The following is a 15,119-nucleotide window of genomic DNA, read 5'->3' as shown; positions in this document are numbered from 1 at the left end:
ACAAAATTTATAGGGATTTTAATCTGTTAAAATTTATTTAATCAATTATTGGTAAACATTTTAAGATTGTGCTTGCCTGTGTGTGCGCACATGCAAAACTCATGCTCATGGTGGACCTTTTGCTTCAATGTCATGGCTTGCAAACTATTCATCATATTTTGCGATAACTTACTGGCTGAATATTCTAATTGTTTTATTCTGTGAGCTGTTCTTAATGAATAATTTGGTCTCAGGTTGATGCAGAAGCGGAACTATCATTGTGATTGCATAGTGCCAACAAGCAACAAACTGCCTTCTTCCAAGGCATCTGCTAGAGTTCAATGTTGATCGGAAGTCTTCTTCCAGTTCACCTGGTGGAAATTTGCTTGGTCTTGCAAACTATGCATCAGATAATGAAGTTGAAAGCTCAAGGCAGAGCACCAGGCAGAATGACAATGCTACTAATGGAGATGTCAATGCAGCCACAGAAGATCCTCATGATAAAAATTGAAGAACGTAGAGGACTGACTAATGTAGATGCTCGTGACAATGTGGTTGTTGTAAACACAGTTTTTCAAGATACATCAAGTAATAAAAATGTAAATGATATGACTAGGAAGGTTTTATCCTTTTCTTCTAACGTATTGAAGTCTGAGGATGGAAAGGTTCCTGCTGGTTATGTGGGGCATAGAAGAGAAGCGCAGATTGATGCTGCAGAGAAAAGTAAAAGGAATGTTTTACAGGGTACAGAAAATGCATCGTTGCATAAGGGAAAAATTGTTCAATCTGCTTCTTGACTAGCTATTCAGACAGTAAAACAGTTACACTTACAAAGAGACAAATTAGAAGATAATTCTGAGCTATGTTCAAGAATTAACTGGAAAAAGAAAAAGTCTGGAAATATTTTAAGATCATCTGAACTATGTTCAAAATGAAGCATGTAACAGAATGAATATTAACAAAAATTTTGGCAATGCCTACACAATTTGAAGTATGCAGCCTTCCAATTGATTCATAACAGCTAAAAGAAACACCCGATCACTTCAAACCAAAATAGGTATCGGCATTCATGTGCGCAAAAAGATATAATCAAGAATAATAGTAATCAAAATAGGGCTGCAAGCATCTACAAGGTTCTAGAGCCACACACACACCCTTGTTAAGAATGAGTAACCATGAAAAGAAAACCATAACAATAATATTCAACCGCCCTTTTCTTAAGGGAATAACAGAAGCAACCATCAAAAAGAACTCAAAAAATAGCAAAAATACATTTAAGCACAAAGTTCCTCAATATAACCCATTTGAAGGAAAAAACAAAATGACTCAAAGGTTGAGAGGCACTGAACTAGAAGCTGATAAAAGCTAAAATAGGGTGAGCAATATAATATGTAGTCAGGCATGCAGATCCCTTGTGAGCAAGATAAGCTGATCCATCTTTTAAGGCATGCAGATCCCTTGTGGGCAAGCTAGAAAGCTCATGGATCATGCCTCCTCAGTCATGTACATTGAAAACAAGACTATACAGGAAAAAAAACATATATTTCTTCTAGAGTACATTCTGAATCTTATTTCCATAAAGCATATTGTGTAATGCCTTCCACAAACATCTAGAAAATCTGCACCACTGCGTTTGCAAACCTGTAATGCAGAGTGACTCACAGCAATTACAAGAAAACCGAAAAATTAAAATTATACAACCATGAAAACCAGAACTCAAACAGATCCCAAAAATTAAAACTATACAAACCAAAAAATGTACCAATTACAAGAACCCAGCAAAATTATCATCAAACAAACCCAATCGAACGATGAAAACCAAAAGAAAATCCAGAACTCAAACAAATCCAAGCTTGCCCACAATCAAACTACCCCACAAAATACAGCATTTTGCACCATCACAATATTTAGAAAACCAATGGAAATGTCAATGGCATGCATCAAAATACAACAATTTAACCAACACCCAAAATCAAGCTGATTTCCCCAAAGGGCCTTCTCGCATCGCCCACCAGCAGTTACCTTCTTCCAAAATAAACAATGGTGCACCTTCTTCCTTGCCGATTCCCCCAAAGGGCCTTCTCGCACCGCCCACCAGCAGTGACCTTCCAAAAAAACAATGGTGCCCTTCGAACTTCTTCCTCGCCGATTCCCCAAAGGGCCTTCTCACACCGCCCACCAGCAGTAAATTTTGGTAGGTGTGAAAATAGGGAAGGAAGTATGGAGTGAATTTTGGTAGGTGGGGAGGGCATCGGAGGCAGCCGGAAGCACCGTCAGGGGTAGAGTCGGCATGGGATTTGCCGACTACCACCATGTGGAACTGGCGTCGACAAATCCCACGACAGTTCCACGAATTCCTTCTTTTTCCTCCATCACAAACAGAGGGAAACCCTTGAATCCACTCCGGTGCCCTCTTTTCCACTCCGACGCTAAGATTCCAAAAAGACCCTAAATACAAAGGAGAAAGGGCCTCACTTCCTATCCCATATGCATAAACACCCATCCCAGTGCCGAGATTCCAAACAGGACCACCAAGGTAGTTTGACCAAGATTTTACCTCAAGACCACAAAATGCATAAACTCCCATCCAAGCGCCGAGATTCCAAACAGGCCCTAAGTCATTCCTGGGTGCATGTACTCTAATGCTATGATGTGGCTCACTGGGCATCAGGCTAGGAAGTAAGACAAGCAGCTTATGGCTCTGAGGATACTAGGCTCAAAACTTGTGAAATAGGCTTGATAAACCAAACACGAGCAATAGGTGTTTGGTTAGGCTCAGTTGATCGTTAACTAATAATAGATATATTATGGAAGTCATGCTCAGGATCTCGAAGACTTCTCCATTCCTTTTCATGAGCTGAATTGTGACTTCATGCGCAAGATTCAAAAGAAAGAAATTGCAGAGGCTTTGAAAAAAATGAAATCAAGAAGGGCAGTTGGCCCAGATGGTATACCTATCGAGGCTTGAAAATGCTTGGGTGAGAAAGGTTTAGAATAGTTGACAAATCTTTTTAACAAGATTTGGTGGACAAATAAGATGCCTAATGAGTGGAGGAAAGAGTACTTTGGTGCCTCTATATAAGAATAAGGGTGATATACAAGATTGCACAAACTATCGTGATATAAAACTCATGAGTCATGCTATGAAACTTTGGGAGAGGGTGATTGAGTATAGGTTGAGGAAGGTTGTCATGATATCGGAGAATCAATTTGGTTTTATGCCTGGAAGATCAACTATGGAAGTTATGCATCTTCTTAGACAACTTATTGAGAGATATAGAGAGAGGAACAAAGATTTGCATACGGTTTTTATTGATTTGGAGAAGGCATATGATAGAGTACCTAAGGATGTTCTCTGGTGGACAATGATGAAGAAAGGTGTTTCTCTCAAGTACATTAGTATAATTAAAGATATGTACGAAGGAATAATAACCAATGTCCGCACTTGTAGAGGGGTGACAACCAATTTTCCTATAACGGTTGGGTTATATCAAGGATCTGCATTAAGCCATTTCCTATTTGCTATAGTGATGGATAAGCTTACGAGATCAATTCAAGAAAATGTGTTGTGGTGTATGTTGTTTGCTGATGATATTGTTTTGATTGATGAGTCTAGAGCTGAGGTTAATGCTAAGTTAGAATTATGGAAACAGACATTGGAAGCAAGAGGTTTTAAGTTGAGTAAGAGTAAGACAAAATATATGGAATGTCGGTTTAGTAAGCAACGAAGTAGTGATGGGAGTGTAGTGAAGCTTGGTGAGCAAGAAATACCGGTGGATGACTGTTTCAAATATTTGGGATTTATCATTCAAAAGTATGAAGAAATTGATGGAGATGTAAATCATAGGATAAAGGTTGGGTGGATGAAATGGAAAAGTGCAACTGGAGTGTTGTGCGATCGTAGAATGCCATTGCAGTTGAAGAAAAAGTTTTATAGGACGACAATTAGGCCTGCTTTACTATATGGTACGGAATGTTGGGCTGCCAAAAGACATCATATTAAAAAATGAGTGTAGCTGAGATGTGTATGCTTAGATGGATACGTGGAAATATAATAAAAGATAAGATTCGAAACGAGGAGATACGTAAGAAGGTAGGTGTTGCATCCATTGAAAATAAGATGAGAGAGAATCGTTTACGATGGTTTGGACATATTCGGCGAAGGCCTAATAATGCTCCAGTTAGAAGGAGGGAGAAATGGAAAAATATATTAGTTAAAAGAGGTCGGGATAGGCCTAAGAAGACTTGGATGGAGATGATAGGAAAATATATGAATGCTTTGAACATCACCGAGGACATGGCATTGGATAGAAATGATTGGAGGAGAAGGATTCATGTGGAAGACCCAAAATGATTTTCTTTTTTGGTTCATATCGTCGACCCCAATTGTTTTGGGATGAAGGCATAGTTGTTGTTGTTGTTTTATATCATAGAGGATAGATAATTGAAGTGTTGATCTGTAATGTATCACCTATTTACAGATAAGAGGGAAAAATTAACTCATTGTCAATGCAGTAGTACTAGAATCATCCATCTCAAGATGGACAGAACCGATAGCAGAGTGGAGAAGAGGCGGCAGTACCATGCAAATCCATCTCGACACACATGCTTTATCCAACTGCTGCAATAACATTGCATTCAAACATGACAAAAAGAAAGGTCTGAAATCACTCATTTTTTAACAACAGATAATGCTTTCCGTTCCGAGTGTGCAGACAAGTGCCTAGCAACAGTAAGAGAGGATAATGACCGTTCATCAGAAAGGCCTCAATGAAGCAAAAAGAATCTAAATGGATGGGGCCCTTCTTAGATTTCAGAGAGAGTCTTCCAACAAGATTACCATAAGAAATAAGTAAAGAAGACTTTGGTGTGAAGTATTCCAAACGAAAACCAGTGACAGAGACCTGAAACGAATGCTGCCTTGACAAGCCAATTGCAGCCCCGGATTAGCCTACAAACTCTTCAGATAGTTGGCTTTTCAACTATCACTTGGACTTCTTCCCTGGCTTTTTCTTTATGACTTCATCAACATACATGATCCCCTTGCCTTTGTATACTTCAGGAGGCTTACAGCTGCAGACAGCAACAGCAAACTGTGACACCCTCTGTTCATCAATCCCAGTACAGCAAACTATATTGGGCTTAAAACAGAACACACTCACAGTGGGTGGTACTGTCAATTCTACCTCATGACTGTAACCCAATTTGAGATACAGAAGACGGCATTCTGCCTCGGCCCTTGCCTTGAATCCCACTCCAATGATCTTAAGAAACTTGAAGAATTTGGCCTCCAGCATTGACATCTTTCCAAAATTAGCTCAAGGCACACTGCTACATGCAAAACCACTAACATGAGAAGGGAGAAACTACTAGGAATAGAAGGGATAATACCAAAACACAAAAGCAATGAAATAAATATTAATATCCAACTCAATAGTTAAATCTAATGCAAGAAAGGGCAGTCTCAAGTCAAACTTTTCAGAGGCAACTCAACATAGGCAAACCTGCCAAAATGGCATGGAAGACCTTTTAATTAGATAGAGCCAGTACTGCCATTGTTTATACATTTGTATAAGGTGTTGAAAGGTTATTGACAACATCCATTGTTGTTTGTTCAAAATCACTTCCATGCAACAAATTGGTTCCCCATCGTTTCCATGAATGTGATCATGCTAATGTAAACTTAAGAGCCACTAACCAAATCAGAGTTCTACATGTTTTTCTTAATACTTAAATATTCTAGTGTACTAACCAAATACAAGAGTTTCTACAACAAGGACAAGCTTTATATCTTCAAGAGCATCTCAAAAACCCTTGGAGTAGATCTAGTGAAAAGGAAAGTTAACTTGCAAACTTTGAATTACGTGATAAAGATGTTTGATCTTCTCAAACTATTACTTGTCACAGGTAGTCTGAGAAAGGCCTCCGTAAGCCATATCAAACCTTGACAGTATATAAATTTATAATTGCTTCCCTTAAAAATTTGGCAAGTAATTATAAAAGAAACATGATTCAGTTAACACGGTGGTGCAGTCTGCTTCACATCATGATGGATTTAAGTTTTAACCAAATCAATGAAGACCTATCAAAGACTACCAAGAGCCCGATGACTCCAAGTCCCATCAACTAAAACCAAGCTGAGCAAGACTAGTACATGAAGCAATACAGCCAAGTCAAAGTCATGGCCTGACCAAGCAAATCAATGCACAACAAAGTCCATAAACCACCTGATTGGTTAGAATATACATATAGTCAAGAATGAGTTAAGACAAGTTTTGGTCCAAAATAAGTTTTGCTAATAATGCATCCTGCTACATAAACCACCAGCAGATGTGTTAGAAACATGGAAATCCTAAACTTTGCCCATCCAACAGTGAGAATTATCATACAATATACATAACTTTTTATTGTTTCCATACAAACATCAAGAGAAACTTTTTCCCAAGGATTTTTTCCTCACTTAGGGCACATTTGGAAGCAGGAAAATAATAGGAAAAGTTAAATTAGGAAAGAAAAAATTGAAACTTCCCATCTACTCCAAACGAGAGAAAATTTCTGAAAGGAAAGTATTTCTAAAAACTCAGATTTTTTATAGGAAAAATTCCTCTTTCCTATCAAATTTTTTCTTTAATGGCAATCCCTCACCCTCAAAGTATCTCATTCTGTCAGCTGCTACTCTCTCTCTCTCTCTCTCTCTCTCTCTTTCTCTCTCTCTCTCTCTCTCTCTCTCTCTCTCTCTCTCTCTCTCTCTCTCTCTCTCTCTCTCTCTCAACAGTCCCCATTTTGCTGCTGCTCATGTTAGGTTCTGCAGTTACACATTCCATGTATGAAAACTGCCATTGTATCTTCTTCGGTGGGACCTTCTTCTCCTTGAACTGCTCCAACTCGATCAATAATGAATTATAGGTTGAGCTTACGGAGACCATCATTGAATCTTGACTGCCATTCACGATGGATGGACGGAACTTTTGAGCATGTTGCTGCCTACCAATTGTTTGTGGATATATGTCTCAAGAAACATTTTCAGTTTTAACGAATACACAATATTATCACATTTATCATATTTTTCTAACTTGATTTTCTCATGTGACACAAACGAGTGAATTTTTTTCATATAGAGAAGTTTTCACATGAGAACTTCCCAATGTAAAATTTTCTTTTCCTATGAGATTGTTTCTCACTTCCAAACATGCCCTTAAAATCATGAGGTTCCTGAGAACTACGTAGTCCAGTCATCCCATATTTAAAAATTATTAGTCATTGTTATCTCTAGAATCCTAGATTAACATTTGACAATGGAGCTACAAAGAACAAACTACGTCCAATATCCTCCAGCAAAAATTTAAAACAAAAAGTTCAGATAAGGAGCCATTATTACAATCATCCTGGCATCTTTCATACCTGAAGTTGGAATTGAAGTTCTTTCCTGTAGCATAGAAAACAAAATCCCTTATACTAGCAATTATGCATGGCTATCACCTAAAAAAAGCATGCACCAAATAGTGTAACCAAGGGAAAGGTCCTCTCAACCAGATGCAATTGAGCTGCTCCACCAATAGGAAGATCACACTACCAACTTCTCTACACTATTTTTCAGAAATTAATAGATGTTGACAACATTAAATAATTCACACTGTTGATAGGACAATTTTCCCAATCCATCTAAACTAATTCCAACAAATTATTGTGCTCTAAACATTGCCCACATTCCAGAAATGAGATTTAAAGCCAGTAACAGCTCTTTAGCTAGTGAGGCTAGGATTTTGCTCCGTTCAAGCTTAAGATTATCAGGATTACGAATTGCTCACTGAAATTATGCATTTGAACAAACATATTTCAATTAAAAAAAGGCCCAAAACTACCCAAAAGTATATAAAAACTACCCTACCACCATAACATCATATTTCCCAACCGCTTCACTTCACAAACCAAAAATTTTGATTATTCACTGAATCACTTTGCATTGTATCCATTCCTATTGTGACAGAAATTGAAGCACCCCAAATCAAAGAAAAAGGAAAACCTAACTTCTCATAAACCACTTCCTTTTCATCACTTAGGGCCTGCTTGGATGCAAATCCAGATATTCAAATGTATAGTTTTCTAAATTTCATATTTTTAAAAAAATCAGGTTTCTTAAGCTCTAGAAAAGTGCAATGTTTGTAAATAATCTCACAAATAATCAAGTTTATCAAAACTTGACAAGAACATCCACTTGTTAAATGCACTAAGGCATAAATATCACAAAGTGCACTAAGGCACAATACACATATGAAATACCGAATATTATTGAGAGAAAAACCAGACTACAAAAGGTGCTTTACAATGGGGTAATGAACCCTTATTTATAGACTTGGAGAAAGACTATAGTCGTTGGGCTACTTCCCAACAGCTCTAATTAGAGCCGTTGGGAATAGCCCAACGGTTAGTCAAATAGTCAACTGTGTTGACTTTGACTTGACTAAAAAGACAAAAAACTTAAAACAAAAAATATAAAAAGATTATTACAAAAAATGTATTTCTTTTATATAAGTATATACTTGAATACATATATATACATATATATTCAAGTATATACGTATATATAACATGTGAACTTCTAACAGTGTTTGGGTGCACTTGAAACTCTGGAAAAAAATTATTCAAATTAAAAGTTTTCACCTGTTTGGTTATTTCTAGTGAAAATTTTCAAGATCTCTCTCTCTCTCTCTCTCTCTCTCTCTCTCTCTCTCTCTCTCTCTCTCTCTCTCTCTCAATTTTGCTTTGCTGTATATTAAAAAAAAGCAATTGGGACTTATGAACTAATGCAATCAAGGAAGGGGACCTTTCCCTAGCTTCTTCAGCAGGAAAAAAAATGAAATCAAACTAAGTCAAAAACCGAATCTGCTGGCAATGTAAATTTCCATTGAACCCCATCCACAGCTATAAATCATGAACTATGAACAAAATGGTACAAATTCTCCCTTCCCCCCTACCCCAATTCTGTCCATAATCATGTACTGAACCGACTGAAATCTTTTTTTAATTTGGCAAATGGCATAGAATCTGATCGTATCAATAAACCAGTAACAAGGATCAACAAAAATAGTCAAGGTGCCTTTTGAAAACCAGGAAATCCCAGCCACTCGTCTGTTCTAACCTGCTCTTTCAATCGAATAAACTTAAGTAATCATATCCTTAATCAGCAAAACCATATCAACAAAGTGGAAATGCAGTCTGCCAATCTCATGTGTTCCTAATTCAAATAAACTGTTTTAGAATTCCTGGGCGTAAAACACCACGTACACCAATAAATCAGGAGGAAAAAATATCAACATCAAATACAACACCACAGTGCAATCACTACAAAGAATCACCTGTCACTTAATTAGAAATTGTAAGCCAATGAGTTGATCCAACCTCAGGAAAATACAACACCAAGAAGGAGCAAAGTGCACAAAGAAGCTGTTGACAATCGTAGAATCACATAAGATACATGACTGTAAGACCATGTTCAATAATCCACATAACAGCAGAAGGTTACAGTAACAAACATGTATCATTCTTTGAGCTTATTCAGTAATCAAAAGCACAAAATTTCTGACATCACAAAAATATGTATCATGAAGATATACAGTTCAACTCATGGTCCCTGGGTTCATTAGTTAAGGTCACAGTTCACCAAAACCCAAATATCCTAGTCGGGTAGAAATCATTTTAAGTAAAAAGCAATCACATCTGCCCTGAATACCATGTCATGACCTCTGGTTTGCTGTCCAAGAGCCTACATACACTGTTAACATATTGCATCCATTCCTCTATTACACAATGGATAATTTTCACATCAAGTGTAACAACAATGTTGTAGAAAAATCTTTAATCGATAGACATTAGATAGTTCGACCAACAAAAGTGTGGAAGCTATGAAAAACCTAACAAGATAATAATGTCAAACACAATCCTTTATATACGAGACATATTGGACTCTTCATAAAAATGACCGTGTCCCCCTATCCGCAGCCGTATCCATGTAACACAGGGTCCATCATGATCCAGTTCTATATAGAGAGGGAATTGACTCTGTTGGTTAATTATGATGAAGATTTGCAAAGGGAAGACCAAAAAATGAACCAAGCGAAAAATCACATAAAAACTAACAGCAATTATGTGCTTTTCATGTTATCGACAAGCCCCAACCAGATCATAGATAAACATAAGACAGCCAGAATAAAAAATTATCCATGAAAAATCAGATAGAAAGTATTAAATCAAAATAACATGCAGTGATACCACAATCTAGAGTTTCAAAAGATCAAAATCTATATTACATGAAATTCAAAGCCACCTGCAAGCTACAGAGGGTTCGAAACTATGTCTCAAAACGTAGGGTTTTTGCTAATATGCCCAAGACAAACCAATTCATCACGAAAAAACATAGCGAAACATGGGGTTTTCAAGATGTCATATAATGAAATGATCTTCTTCACCAGAAAATAAATGGATTCGAGTTCTTACCCAATTTAAATCGTGAAGGAACTCCGGAGAAGGCAAGATGCACAGAAAACGGGACACGAGTTTATCCTTGATCAAGGGTTTTGTGGCGAGACGGATTTGCTGCTGTTTCTGCCTTTTCTTCTTCTTCTTCTTCTTCTTCTTCTTCTTCAAGTGTTTGCGGTACTCAGAGAGAGAGAGAGAAAGGTTACCGGCGACGGCGACGGACACAGAGACGGAGACGGAGAAGTGGAGGAGGGGTGAGTGCAAGGACGGTGGAGGAGGGTGGCTAGGTGTAGTCTGTAGAGGTGAGAGCGAGGAGGCGGGTACCGATAAACCGAGTTCGGGTCTTTTCTGTTTTGGATATTTATCCAGATTTTGTTTTCAAAAACACCTAGCTGACTCGACACATGTTTGTGGGTTCAAACTCGGGACCAAGGGATGTAAACGGGTCGACACGGACCGGATCTAGACATTACCGAGTCCGACTTAATTGAATTTTAGGTTAATCGAATTCATATTCAACTTCGGAGTCAGATGGGGATCAGCCAAACTGAATTCAGATCCGACTTACTAAAAAAACTGATATTTACATGTGCCCCGATTCAGATTTTAGTTGTGTTTGGAATTTTTTAGGATCTAGACTCAGTTTTGGATGTAAAACTTGATACTGAATCTGGATTCGCGTATTAATCGTATCCCATTTTGGCTATTGAATCAGACTAAATGGATTCAGATTTGATCAGATATCCAATCTGAACCCTAACTTTTCACGTCCCTTGTTTGGGTTGTCAGAATTGGATATTCTCTTTTCTTTTGTATGTTTCACCACTATGCATGTATAATGGGATTCTCGCTCCACTGTATTCCTGAGAATCAGGTTCTCAATTTACACTGTAGAATTCAATTCTCACCTATTATATTATCATAATCTTAATCCTAAATCCTATCTTATCCTAATCCCGATCTTAAATAGTATAAAAGCAGAAGCAAGGGTATCAAGTGCAACCCCAAAGGGGTTTGACGTAGTGGGTTAGGGCCTAGGCCACTAAGAAGGTGATCTAGGTTCAAATCCCATGGGCCACCTCTTACTTCAAGCTAAAGTGTGGCAATTCACTGAGCGGGACTGGCTTAAGTTGACCCACCACCATTACCAAAGGCCGAGACAACTGCTTCGGTGGTTGTTTTCTTTCAAGACAAGAGATCTAAGCCTTCCCTTATCGGCAGAGACTAAAAGTCGTGGCCGGGTATAATCAAATAAAGATGGAAGCAGATCAGGTCATGCTGAACATGAGCGTTTTTGCTCATGCCGACATCGTGGCCATCGGATTTGTATTTTAAAAAGCTCAAAAGTCAACAAAACCACGTGGCATTCATCCAAAATGCAAATAGACGGTCACGATGTCGACATAAGCAAAAACGCTCATGTTCAGCATGACCTGATCCGTTTCCAATAAAGATGGCCCCTAAAGACGAAGAGCGGCTCCACGGAGTTTTATGCTGTCAGTACATCAATGGTAAGTATGGCAGGCAGAGCCACCGTGGTTTCTATGTGTAAATATAAAAAAATATATCCCCTAAAAAAAAATAGTGTTTTATAACTTTTTCTTTATTAACATTTTTGTCATGTGATAGTTTACACTATAGGATGCTTCAAATTTGAAAACACATCTGAATAAGCTTTAAATCATTTATTAGAAAAATAATTATAATGTAACTATAAAATTTTACTCATTTTACTACTATATTCGGATTTTGGAAAGACATTAGGCTGAGCTGATTAGATCATGATTCCCGATGATATGCATTATCTTGTAAGTTGATATATAAAAAAGGGATGTATCATGTACCAGAGAAAAATACAAATAGAATTTTCTTTCACTGTGCATCTAGCTTTTCTACCATTTTGCATGTTTCGATTTCCATCATGGTATCAGAGCAATCTCTATCATTAAACCAACCATCGAATGATCAAACATATTACAGTCACCATGTTTGTTTTCATCACAACCCAATCAGCTCTTATGGCATCTTTCTCAGCCAAGAAAGCGTTGCTCAATCCGTAGTTCACCAAACAACCGATCGAACAGTTTTTTGTGTTTAACAATCAAGGTAATCAGGTGGAACCACAAGTGAACTTGGAAGGTAATGCTCAAAATTTGATTGTTGTTGCCTTGATGTCACAACAATAGATTCTTGACATTGGTGTTGTTGATCATATGACCAATTTTCCCCCCAATCTCACTTACCTGCACTCGCATCCTGCCTTTCAATAAATTTTTTTATTGAATTTTTTTTCTTGTCTCTCACATTAGGAATGCTACATTAACTTCGAAGATTTGTCTTTTGAATGTTATGTATATTCTTAAATTTAAATTCAATTTGATTTCCATTAGCAAACTTACCTGAGACTTAGATTGTATAGCATATTTTGATAATAACCTCTGGTTGTTACAAGACTGTGCCTCGAAACGGACTATTGGAGCAGGTAAACAATGGAATGGGCTCTATTTTCTTTGGACGACAAATAAGATCGCCTTGGCTGCCATCACTCTCACCCATGTTTGGCATTTCACGCTTGGCCACATTTCTAATAAGCGTCTACAAACTCTTGTTTCTTCCAATAAAATTAATGCTTGTTCTTTTGATGATCATTGTGAAATTTATTATTTTGCCAAGCAAATACACCTACCTTCTCATATAAGTTTCATTTTCACTCATGCTCATTTTCAATTATTACATTGTGATTTGTGGGATCAGCCAAAGTTCAAAAAACAAAAGTTGTAGAAAATTTAGTTTTAAATCCAAGAAAACTAAAATCACTCTAATTGAAGGTCGTTTGTCTTTGATACAATTCGAGAATTAAGGTAGATTAATACAGTCCTAAACAATCACCTGTAGGACTGTTTCGTCTGTTTTAAGACACTTTTGATCATACCTGATGATGCATGAATTATGCGTAATATTAATACATTTTCACTACATAAATGCATCATCTATAGGTTTAGAACCCACACTTAGATGCATATTGATGTTAGGAAGCTATGGTTCGAATTTTGTCAAAATCAGACTTAAAATGAGTAAGTTATTGCATTTACAGTATAGCGGGTTAAACTTCAGAGTAAATTTGGATCCAAACGTCCACCTGGACCTTGGATCTGGGTCAAAAAGCATAACAATCCACTTCAGTTATTCACGTTTTTATTAAATGTTTTCTAACCCCCCCCCTATCAAAAGAGGCGCCCAGTGAAAGTTTTTATTTTAATCCCTTTTCTTTTCTGGAAAAACCAGAAAAGAGGCCAGCCGTTTAAATAGAACATGACGCCCCATATGGGGTCTGTCTTTGCTTAGGTTTTCCTGTCCTAGGGGCACGACTCTTGCTCCAGCCACCTTCCTCCCCAACCGTCCTTCATCCACTCTTCTTCAACATCCATGATCGTCCATGGAGTCCACGCCAAATCAAATGGAGATGCTGACCCTTCTTCTCTCATTTCTCTCCTTTCAGATTTGCCTTCTCTTCTCACCCTGCTGAAACTAATCATCAAGGTTGTCTTTTTACAAGTTGCAGCTGCGGGTGGAGTGAACCAGTCGTGGTAGGGGTGTCGTCTGCCCCTCCATAGCAAGCCATCCCTACCCCCGATGGCTCTCTTCTCCATTAAAGCACGCCACCTTCGGTTATATCCATCCAGTCGTTTCCCTGCAAATGGCAGCAAAGCGATGTTAGACAACATCACTGAGGTCCTTCGGAGCACAAAGTCATGGCAAAGTCCGCTCTTTCCACCCCTCCACTCGTCGGATTGCCCTTGAGGTTGATAAGTTAGAAACAAATTTATAGGTGTATTTCCAATGCGAAGTGCAGATGCACATGTAGTGAAAAGACATATTTACCCCTGGCGATTTGGAGAAGACTTAGATACCTGTTTTAGTTCATTTTCATGTTTGTAGATTGTAATTTAATTAGATTTGTAATATTAACATAGTTGTAAACATTTGTGATATTAATAAATTGTTATTTTAGATTTAATTCAGAATATATCCTGTTTCGTGTGGATTCGACCCGTACTCGCCACTTCTGTGACAAGTCGGTTTTTATTATCTTTGGTTGACGATTTTCCCATTGCTTTTATTAAAAATATTCTTTTAAAAATATCATTTACAAAAAACCAACCAATACCAATGATTGATTTAGTAAATTTTTAAACATAAAAGTTGTAGAAAATTGAATTATTGAATAAGAAAAAAAAAACACTTTAATCGGAGTTCTTATGACTCCGATATGAACCAAACAAGGGGTCTGACTCTTACAGTCCTGACAGTCAGTCACCCGGATGACTATTTTTTCTTTTCTAGACCAGTTTTGTCAAACCAAATGAATGAATCAACCAATATGCAAAACATAGAAGTTATAGCCACATATATTAGATTTCCAACAAGCTATCATGCACAAATTTTTATAAACTATAATGAGAGATATGCCAAGAATGGTGTGACCTTGTCTGACACACAAACAGTCACACAACCAAGTGATGGATTCATAGTTTAGCAGTCTTTTTAATTTAATCCAATTGTAACTTTTGGGTTTATTGTTCAATCTGCACACATAAGCACTTCTAATCGTATATTCTCTAATGTCAAAAACCCTTCCTCCTTATCCCCAACTCCAGTTAGTC

At 37.5% G+C, this 15,119-nt stretch overlaps 1 pseudogene across 2 annotated transcripts; it reads right to left on the bottom strand.

The window, feature by feature from the left end:
- Positions 1-4,964: 4,964 nt before the first annotated feature.
- On the bottom strand, positions 4,965-10,615 carry LOC149840637 (large ribosomal subunit protein uL6m pseudogene; annotated as a pseudogene). Of its 2 annotated transcripts, none has more exons than XR_016431400.1 (2): positions 10,474-10,615; positions 4,965-5,310 (listed from the first exon to the last, which is right to left on the bottom strand). The product of XR_016431400.1 is annotated as a large ribosomal subunit protein uL6m pseudogene, transcript variant X1 (transcript). The 2 variants fall into 2 exon arrangements; XR_016431401.1 differs by having other exon boundaries at positions 4,965-5,307.
- Between the last annotated feature and the right edge of the window lie 4,504 nt (positions 10,616-15,119).

Source organism: Nuphar pumila, chromosome 4 (assembly GCF_984573655.1).
Source record: "Nuphar pumila chromosome 4, dmNupPumi1.hap1.1, whole genome shotgun sequence".
NCBI classification, from domain to species: Eukaryota; Viridiplantae; Streptophyta; class Magnoliopsida; order Nymphaeales; family Nymphaeaceae; genus Nuphar; species Nuphar pumila.
Note: the sequence above shows the minus strand (reverse complement) of the source record. Positions and strands in the feature narration are given on the sequence as shown.